General features: G+C 43.3%; 1 protein-coding gene and 1 long non-coding RNA gene across 3 annotated transcripts in view; one reads left to right on the top strand and one right to left on the bottom strand.

The window, feature by feature from the left end:
• LOC140607892 (uncharacterized) overlaps positions 1 to 10758 on the bottom strand; it is an 89048-nt gene that overhangs the window by 48278 nt on the left and 30012 nt on the right. The gene's annotated exons all lie outside the window — the stretch shown is intronic.
• CLYBL (citramalyl-CoA lyase) overlaps positions 1 to 10758 on the top strand; it is a 300028-nt gene that overhangs the window by 273424 nt on the left and 15846 nt on the right. The window contains exon 9 of one of the 2 annotated variants that reach the window (XM_072782503.1): positions 54 to 3058. The exons of the other annotated variant lie outside the window; for it this stretch is intronic. The gene's annotated coding sequence lies outside the window, so the exon portion shown is untranslated. Of the gene's footprint in view, positions 1 to 53; positions 3059 to 10758 lie in introns of those variants that run through there. 2 annotated transcript variants of the gene reach the window in all.

The following is a 10758-nucleotide window of genomic DNA, read 5'->3' as shown; positions in this document are numbered from 1 at the left end:
AACTCTAAGAACTTTTTGGCTTTTTCTTTGTGCATGCCTGATATTCTCCCCAGATAAAACATACAACCAAATGCAACTCCAAAGCTGTGGGCTAAGCTTAAGAAGGGAAGGAGAAGTGAGATTCCTATCCGCTTGTGGAAAATAAGCATTTGGCAGAATGGAAAAAATTCTCCAAGCCAAGATACCTAAACCAGGACTGCAAATTCGTTCTAAACAACCACTACTCCCTTCTACCTAGTCCAGGACAGAGACTGCTAATCAACCTCAGTATCCTTTCCAACGGGGTCTAGATTCAGGGTCCAAATTATTGTCCAAAAAGGACAGTTAGGTTAGTATTGACTACTAACCAAGGCCTACTGGATCTCTGGCCTAACCCCTATCCTTATGGTTGGCCTCAGGGTTGTCCTTCCCACTGGGTCCACAGTCGCATGGTGAACCGCCTGCTCCCATGACTGAAGCCCAGCTCCCAAAATGCCCTGCCAGACCCCACTCCTGAAAAAACACTAATGGAGTGGGTCCCATTCTGCCCTCCCTTGTGGGTCCATGGCTGATGGCTAATTCTGTGACCTCAGCTAAGCAAGTTACTTAACTTCTCTGAGCCTCAGAATCCGATTCTTCCTAGGAAAATAGGATCTCTCCCTCTCTCAACTGTTGCAAAGATTAAATAGGATAATGCATATAAATAGATCTGGCTGGAATACTGGAGGAGGCTCCCAGTAAATGGCAGGTCCCATTATTGCTAAGCCCTGCTTTGTATTCCCTCCAGCCAGGCCCAGTGCCTTCGTGACTTCATCCCCAGGGTCCCAGCATAACCTAAAACAAGGCTGGGATGCTCCTGTTTAAGCCACTGCTACCGGCTCCCCCCAACACAGGATTAATAGTCCATCATGAACTCAAGGTCATACAGGCTCCACCACAGTGGCTGGGGGGAGGGGCAGAGGTGGGGGCAGCAGCTTGGGGATGGGGAGTGGGAGTGAGGGGATCACCAAGGTGCATGCAAGGACTCACTGACCCTACTAAGGATCAACAGAGAGGGCACTTGGCTCCAGTAAGCCGAGAGGGTGTCTTCTTCAGGCAGGGACCAGGGGCAAGACCAGGCCGATGGTGACCCACCTGTCTGCCTCCTCCTGCTCCTCTGAATGCAGCGCTGACTCACCTAAGACTTTCCATTTCTGGAAGCACTCCCCTTACTTCCTCCCACTGGATCTTGGTATGGATGACTCAGTTATGAGTTCCTGCCCCTTCCGCAGATGGGAGCATTGTGCCCTGAGAAGCTTAGCCGCAGTCTTCTCCCGCTGCCTCTGCCTCTCCGCTCTGCTTTCCTGCTCTGACTCTGCCTCCTCTCTCTGACTGTCTTTGCCTGCTCTTACCAATATGTGTGTAATATCCCCCCACCCTCACAGAGAGGAGCAGGTCCCACTGGCCTTCCAGAGAAAGCAGCCTGGCACCCTTAGCCCCAACCCATGTTCAAGAGCAGCAAATTAGTCAAGGCCTGGCATCTCTGGGTCATCTGCGGGATAGCCAAGTGACCCTTCTCTCCTCCCTGCATCCACCACTTCCTGGGCCTGGCCTGCGATTTGACACCTCCAAACCCAGAGCCCTTCATGTAAAGGCCCTGTCAACATTTCCATCATAGACTTCTCTCTTGAGAGTTGACAAGTTAACTTGGAAAACGAAATGAGCCCAAGCGGAAAGTTGCCTTACAAGGGCAGAGAGAGTACAGTGCAGTGATGCTCTCAAAGAGAGTCGGTGTTGAAAGGGCGGCCAATTTAATGTCTACATTAAAAACGGATTTGTGTGGAACACAGTGCTTCTTTTAATTGCTCCAAATAAATATCTCGGGTAATTTTAAGAAAGACTGCTGCAGTAGCTTCCCAAGCAGCACGAGCCATATATTACCAGGAAGTGCTTTGGGGTATTGTTTGCTGAAAAAGGCGTTACATAAATTGAAACTCCTTTTGCTCAGAGCCGAGTCCTGAAAGTTCATGCAGTGAGAAACATTTCTCACCATGCACAAACTGTGAATTGTATATAAAATTAAATTTTCTGATTAAAATCTGCATTGTTGGACCTCCTGCTGACTGCCACCATTTTGCTGAAATAAGATACTATTTGTGGTAATGGCAGCACAGGAAACCTGTTATCATTGATTGTAAACTGGCCTCACTCCTACGGCTTAAAAAATCTGGAGAGCTTTATTGTGCAAACATTGCATTTTCCTTACAAATATTACAGAGCAAAGCTTTACCATGGATTCATCAGCTGGGGTGCACACAGATTACAATCCAACCCATCGGCCCTAAATCTCCTGCACACCCAACAGTGGGCTGCAGGTAGGGTTGGGCAAGGTGCAAGATGTCAGCACAAGGAGACAAGCATATATAACCATCTGCTATCTAATTTTTAAAATGTTTGGCTTCACAAGGGTGTTATTATGAGAGACAAGGAAGATAAAAGAAAAAGATGAGGCCCAGGAAGAATTCAAATTCAACAACCCACCCTACCCCCACCTGTGTGAGCCCCAGGAGACTGCCAGCATGGCCCCAGCCCCTTGCCCAGCACTGCCAACTTCTGAGCCCAGGTCTGAGAATCAACTTTATGACAATCAGCTAGAACACTGCCCAGAAGTGCTGAGAGAGGGGTCCACGCTAATAGCTTCGCTTGACAAATGCAGAATCTGAAACCAAAACAATGACTTTTTTTTTTCCTAAGAAGATCTGTGTTCAGAATTAGAACCCCAAGGGCTGGCTTTTCATCTTTCATTTTCCCCAGCTTTGAGTTTACAAGCGTACGTACGCTCTCCAAAAGTCAACATCAGCCAGCCACACATAAATATTTTTTATTGCCTCTTAACCATTAGAATAGATTGTCCCTCTCTTTCATTTCGTAAATCACTTTGTTGCTTGGGTGATACAAAATTGCTTTGACTTACAAAGAAAGATGGGGCGCGGGGATGGGGGAGGGGTACAGGGTGGAGAAAGGTTTCACAAAATGATTGATCCATAGTGGTATATCTCATGTTTTGACAAATAAAATTAACCAACTTCTTAAGTCTGAATTTAATAAATCTCACCAAATCTTTTTTGAGAAAAGAGCACTAAGGTTACGGGCAAAGCCAGGGCTAAAGTAGAATAAGCTAAGCTATGTGCTCTGAGGGAGCAAATGCAAGGTAAGTGGCTTGAGGTGGATGCGTACTGGAGACCTGAAGTTCAAAAGCATAGACTTCCTGGAAGGCACCTGTGTAAAATGGGTAGGATCACACATCACATCACATCACATCACATCACATCACATCACATCACATCACATCACATTGGGTTCAAGTGTCCTTTTGCAGTTTCCTTGCCCAAAAAGCCAATGCTAGGTATTCTTATTCATTAACTAAGCCGTCTCACCTTTAGGAAAAATATGTGGAGGGTAAGAAACGGGAAGTGCCCAGCGGGGTAGCTGACCCAATCCCCAGTGTATTACCTTGCCTGTAGAATAGAATTTGAGGAAACTACTAGTAATTATGCAGACTTTTGTTTCAATTGCATAACCACTAAACAAATTAAAGTAACTTACAAATCCATAAGTTAGCTAATTTTGAAAATTATTCCACTGTTTATTTTTCTCCCTCTGGACTTCTCTTGTAATTCTCAGTCTTTCATGGTTTCCACAACTCTAAATAGCTCTAACCTGAGTTTCTTACATGAACATAGTGGGTGAGGGTGGGGAGGAGTTATCTGTTTTCCCTTTTTCTCTTATTACTTACCATCCATACACATGCCTTCTATTTGAAAACCAATAATAAAATCAGTTGCAATATCACACCCATCCATTCGATAATATGTCCTGAACTTACCAGGTGCTAGGAGCTAAACTATTAATCCTCCTTCACTCAAGAGTTGTGCCAGCCTGAGGAATACATCAGAAGTCCCAACTTTACTGTCTTTTGAACTAAGATTTGAAGAAACCAAGAGAATCTACAACAGGAACTTGCATCTGATGGCACCTCCTTCTCCCAACTTCACTTTTCTCTTTTGCCTTAACTCCTACCTCTTTCCAGTTAACTACAGATCCTGGCCCTCTCCTTGTTCCCCATAGGGCTCTGCTACTGGAAGGATTCCTTTCCATGGTTCTGTTATCCCCTCTAGTCTTGACCAAAGATGAAATTCGTGATCTGCCCAAACTTAACCCACATTTTTGCTCTAGGCTTCCATTTATTCTTAAAGACAAAAGTTGTTTCTGTAAAAAAAAAAAAAAAAAAAATTAACAATATTCCACTGACTTTTTCACAGCTTGCAACAAGAAGACATAATGCCAGTCCCTCTCTAGGACACCAAAAGTCAATGACAGGATAGACACATTCGAAAATGAGTCAAGATTTAATAGGCTGGACAAGCCAATCATACCCTGCTCAAGTGCTCTGGCAACCATAGCCAAAGAGTGGGCAAAGCTTGGTAATATGTCAAGAGGGGAGGAGCTGGGGTGAGAAGGAGCTCCAGGAGCCAGTAGTAGTTGCTTCCCCTCCCCCAACAAGGCCCTCAAGTCCAGGCATATGCTAAAAGGCTAGACAGTGAGGCCCTGCCTGCCTTGGGGATTACTGATAGAATCCCTAAAAAGAATGGAAATCTCTAGTACCTCTCCATCTCAAGGAAGAGGTGAGTTCTCAGGTAGGGATCTGCCATTGTGATGGTTGGTCATCACCCAGTTCTTTTCCCTATTAGTCCCCCAAAGAGAAAGGCCAAGCCCCATGCCTCCATGAACCTACTCTTCATCACAAATCACAGAGGCACCAGATTTATTAGACAAATAGCCATGGAGGTATCAACTCTCCTCAGCCAAGGGGGAGTTGAAATCCCATCATTTACCAGTAAAAAGAATCCAGTACCATGCTCATCTCCCTTTTTCCCTCTCCAAGTCTCCACCTTTCCCCTGGTATGGAGTGTCTTCTTTCTATCGTCCCTCTACTTCTCGTGCCCTTCCTGAGTTCTAGTCTTTCTTTTGGGTTGGCTGACACCAGAGGGCAACATAATCTTACCTACTTGTCATTTCTTTCATTTCACCAGTAGAGGGAAGAGTTTGAGAGAACCTACGAGAAGCAGGAGGTAATGTGGAAATTATTTTGAAATATGGAATTAGCTAGCCCACTAGGACAGCTCTCTCAAATGCATCCCGTGCCAAGGCATTCTGTTCCCGTTGGTAAATAATCTGTTATAAAACTGTTTAAATGCATATTAACTCACCAGAGCACGACACTGGCAAAATTTCCCTCTAGGCTGTATTTTACAAAGAGACAACTTTCAAGTGATGTGAGACCTGAGAGTAAACTAACAGAAGTCATACATTATTCAAGGTAACACTGCTGCTCCATCCCTTACTCACCACTTAGTCTTTTGAGATCCAGCTTTTTTGTTTCAGAAATAATTAGTAAGGCATTTAGCTCTAAGTGATCTTGTTTTGGGTACCCATCGTCTTCCCTCTCTAGGTGCTCTGAGGGTACATATGGGCTTATTTGGGCAAGTAAGGCTGAGTTAATCAGAATGACTGATTATGAATCAAGCAGCAGAGCCCTAAGGAAGAAGTGCCCCAGAAGCCTCTGTCAAACTTAGAAGTCCATGCAAGGGCATACTCCATCACAACCTCCCCATTCCGTCACATAAATCAGAGAACGTTCCCCTTAAAAATGTTGGGAAGGAAGGGATTCGGAAACTAAATCTGTGCCAATGAACTGACCATTTACCAATCATCATCCTGACCAAGTTAACATCAATACCTTTAAAAAGTAGACAACGTGGGGCTAAGCAATCTGCTCAACCATTGCAATGTGCTCAATTGTTTGAATCTAATTACTTGGCCTGGATATTTTCTGCTTGGTATCCCCAGCCTTTGAACCTTTTCCAAAGCCAGAGCTTTATAGAAAAGGTCTTTGAAAACCCTAAGAGTCTGTGATTCTGTCGTTCTTTAGATGGATTTTTGATCCAAGTGGCTGAATTTATCCTTTGCCTTTATTTCTTCATCAACACTCTTTCTTTGATTAATTATCTAAAGTGAGAGTTCTCATCCTGAGTTTCAGAAGTGGACTTGAGCAATTCTATGAATCTCTGGAAATTGTGGGCAAAATTCTATATGCATGTACATGCACAGTGTTTCTAGGGAGAGGACACATAACTTTAATCAGATTCTCAAAGGGCTCCAAGACCTCTGTCTTGTCACTGTACATTCATGATGTTCACTAGACCAGGGTTTCCTCAATCAACATGCAAGAACAGGTTACAGATGTGTGCCTGGGTCTTTAAGTCCAGACAGGGCCAGGAATGGCTGGCCAAGAGCTGCCCAGTTTCTATAAAAATATTATTTTCTCTGTGTGCCACAGTGTTTAACAAGTTGGGAAGCATTACATAAACTCTTCGCTTTTTTTGCTTTTTTTTTTTTTTTGAAAGTAAGCGCCACATCAATATGGGGGCTCGAACTTATGACCCTGAGATCAAGAATCTCATGTTCCACTGACAGCCAAACAGGTGCCCCTAAACTCTTTCTTCACTTTTATCGCATCCACCACCTTTGCTTTCTGCATCTCTTTCATCATTTCCATGGCCTTAATTTTCTAGAAAGAAGTGTGGCGTGGATCTGGCCATCTATGGTACAATCTGCCCTTGTGTACTTTGACAGGAAAGAAAATGCCATTGTACTATTCCCTTTCAGAAATGCTCCCTGGCTCCCACATCTGGGAATTTGCCTTGCTGGCCACATGGTAGTAAATGAGACCAGCTCATACCTCCCTTTCCTGGGAGATTCCTTTTGCTGATTCCTTGCATCTGCCCCTTTCCTATAGTAGCTCTGTCTTGTCCAGAAGTGTCTGGAAGAATCTCTATGCCAGATAAATGGCTCCCAGCTTCATTCCAAATATTCCTCAAAAGAGGAATTCTTTCTTTAGAAAGAATCCATGAAAGCAGACATTAAAATTTTACATAGAAGGGCAGCCAGGGTGGCTCAGCAGTTTAGTGCCGCCTTCAGCCCAGGGCCTGATCCTGGAGACCCGGGATCGAGTCCCACGTCCGGCTCCCTGCATGGAGCCTGCTTCTCCCTCTGCCTGTGTCTGTCTCTGCCTCTCTCTCTGTGTCTCTCTCGTGAATAAATAAATAAAATCTTTAAAAAATAAAATAAAATCTTACATAGAATCCATGTAGAACCAAATTCAAACTCAGACATAATAAACAAGGCAGGCAAAGTCTCTTGGGTCCTGACTAACACAGAGTACCCTGAAAACAGTTACCTTTTTTTTTAAATTTTTTTATTTATTTATGATAGTCACAGAGAGAGAGAGAGAGAGAGGCAGAGACACAGGCAGAGGGAGAAGCAGGCTCCATGCACCGGGAGCCCGATGTGGGATTCGATCCCGGGTCTCCAGGATCGCGCCCTGGGCCAAAGGCAGCCGCCAAACCACTGCGCCACCCAGGGATCCCAAACAGTTACCTTTTCAGCCCTTCCCTGCCCAAACCCCTAAGCACACAAAAGTCCCTATAGTCCCTGACCAGACAGGCCATCTGGGATCAGTCTCATCACCTAATACTCAGATCACATCATTTTCCTAGCAACAACTTCATAATTTTGGTAAACTAAGAAGTATCCCATCCACTTAGTTTATTTGTTTATTTTTTTAATCTTTGCACCCAACGTGGGGCTCAAACTCATGACCCTGAGATCAGGAGTCACATGCTCTTCTGACCAAGCCAGCCAGGTGTCCCAGTATGCCACCCACTTAGGATTAATTTATGATTCAGACTTTTGTATGAGTCAACAGAATGTTGACAATTGTCTGCTGTACTTCATCTGTCCTTTTCAAAGTCTTGAATACCTAATTCTTAAATATTTTTCTAGCCCATACTGTGTTGCTATTAGAGAATAAAACTATCTCTCTGCATTTTACCAGTTAATCCAAGCTGACAGCCCAAGATTTCAACCACATTAACTGATCCTTGACACAGTCCTGACCCATAACTTCCTAGTCAATACACCATTTCAAAAATACTTAACTTCTGGGGAAAAGAAATCATTGCTAAATCATAAGGAACTATAAGCACTTGTTTCTTAAATATATAACTGCAGTGTTACTAACTAGAAGGTTATCTGGCATAAAATAAGGAATGTAAAGTCAAGAGTGTGGGTGTTCCTCTCCTTTTGGGGTGGCACTGGGAGAGTCTGCTAAATCTGTCACTGTCACAAAGCCCCTAGGTCTCCAGATTTCACTTTGCTGTCGAAGAAAAACCACAGACCCACAAATAAGTCTTTTCTTGAAACCTACCACCAAGCGGCAAAAAAAAAAAAAAAAAAAAAAAAAAAAAGAAACCTACCACCACTAACTCTAAATAAATTAATTCTTCTTAGACCATTTCCAGCTGTAGTTAGAAAGGTCCCCCATCTGGGTGCTCCTAGAAAGCATTACTGTCAGTATTACAGGGCGTTGTTGAAGAATATTTATACGAGATGAGCTACTTCCTTCTTAATGAAACTGACAACCAGACTGAATTCAGGATCACTTTCCTTGAAGGATATAATCTCTGGCAAATCCTTTATGAAAGCCATCCTATCACTTTTCTGTGTATTTTAGAAATGGATGTATTTGAAAAAATGCCTGAAAATCACTTGCAGTCATTTTAAAACTGACTTTTTTTTAAAAATTTATTTATTTATGATAGTCACAGAGAGAGAGAGAGAGGCAGAGACACAGGCAGAGGGAGATGCAGGCTCCATGCACCAGGAGCCCGACATGGGATTCGATCCCGGGTCTCCAGGATCACGCCCTGGGCCAAAGGCAGGCGCTAAACCACTGCGCCACTCAGGGATCCCTAAAACTGACTTTTTTAAAGCCAATATCTGGAGTTAGAAAAAACTATGTGATGGGTTCCCCAAAATAAAAATACACAGAAAATATTACATTTTCTTTTGATTTATTTATTTTTAAAAGATTATTTATTTATTTGAGAAAAAGAAAGCAAAGGACAGAGCACAAGCAGAGAGGGAGGGGCAGAAGCAGAGGGAGAAGCAGACTCCTAGCTGAGCAGTGAGCCCTATGTGGGGCTCAATCCCAGGACCCTGGGATCATGACCTGAGTTAAAGGCAGAAGGCTAACCACTGAACCACCCAGGTGCCCCTACATTTTATTTTTAGAATAAAATAATGTACATTTGCAAGTTGCAAAAAAAAATTAAATCTTTTTTTAAATATTTGCTGAGTTGACAGAAAATGAAACACTGCACTCTCATCTGCATCCATTATAACAGAGGATTTACTGGTTATCATTCATGAACCTTATGTGTGCTCCAGCCTTTGAGGAGAGAGATGAACACAGTTTTTGCAGTGTGATTATAAATAAATGAAACATTAAGCACTCCCCCGAATCAGCCTCTTACTCAAATCATATACAATGTAGATCATGCCAATTTAACTTGATTCGGATGTCCAGATATCCCAAGGACCTCAAATTTGTGTGATACTGGTGATTAACAATATTCCTTATTTTGTCAACAGGAGCCAATTGAATTTCATTCATGGTGATGTTTGTTTCCGTTTTCTATTACTTTTTTTTTCTAAAGATTTATTTATTTATTCATGACAGACGAGAAAGAGAAAGAGAGAGACAGAGAGACAGGCAGAGGGAGAAGCAGGCTCCATGCCGGGAGCCCGATGCAGGACTCGATCCCGGGTCTCCAGGATCGCGCCCTGGGCCAAAGGCAGGCGCCAAGCCGCTGAGCCACCCAGGGATCCCTACTTTTTTTTTTTTTTTTAAGATTTATGTATTTTGGACAGAGAGTACATGTGTGGGCACGAGTAGGGAGAGGCGCAGAGGAGAGAATTATCAAGCTGACTCCCTGCTGAGTGTGGAGCCCCATAGGGGCTCTATCCCATGACCCATGAGATGACAACCCATTAGACTGCCACCTGAGCCAAAACCATGAGTCAAATGTTTAACTGACTGAGCCACCCAGGTGCCCCAATTTTCTCTTTTGATTGCTAAAGTTTGAATAGTAGTGAAACTCCTTTTTCTTTTGTATTTTTTCATTTAGGAGTTCAAAGTATGTTTTAACATCTTTTCATTTTCCTTTTGATCAATCTAATAGCTAAAGCTGCTTTCATTGTACTTCTTTTTTTTAAAAGATTTTACTTTTTATTAAAAATATTTATTTTGAGAGAGAGAACACAGAGGGGAGAGGCAGAGGGAGATGGAGAGAGAGAATCTTAAGCAGACTCTACACCCAGCGAGAAGCCTGACCCAGGGTTAGATCCCACTACCCTGAGATCACGACCTGAGCAGAAATCAAGACTCAGACACTTTAACCAACTGAGCCATCCAGGCACCCCGAAAGATTTTATTTTTTAAGTAATCTCTACATCCAGCATGGGGCTCGAGCTCACATCCCAGAGATCAAGAGTCACATGCTCTACCAGCTGACCCAGCCAGGTGTCCCTCATATATACTTTTGTTGTCTAACCATCTCTAAGCAAATACGTGCTTTCTACTTGATACTAACCTAATACGTTTCTTGACATGGGGTTTTCAAAGCCTCAGAAGCATCAGTTAGCAAATCCCCAACAGTCTCATGGGGAAGAAGCAATAAGGAAGCATGCAACACGACAGCTATAGCCTGAGATCCAGCAATAATGCAGGTCTGCTTGGAACCCTGGCCGAGGGCCTTTCATTTTCTGATATATCTTCTCTCTTAAAATATAAATGCACAAAAAAGAAAAATAAGTGGAAAAAATTTCATGTACAGA

The sequence above is a fragment of the Canis lupus genome, chromosome 17, assembly GCF_048164855.1.
Source record: "Canis lupus baileyi chromosome 17, mCanLup2.hap1, whole genome shotgun sequence".
Classification (NCBI taxonomy): Eukaryota; Metazoa; Chordata; class Mammalia; order Carnivora; family Canidae; genus Canis; species Canis lupus.
Note: the sequence above shows the minus strand (reverse complement) of the source record. Positions and strands in the feature narration are given on the sequence as shown.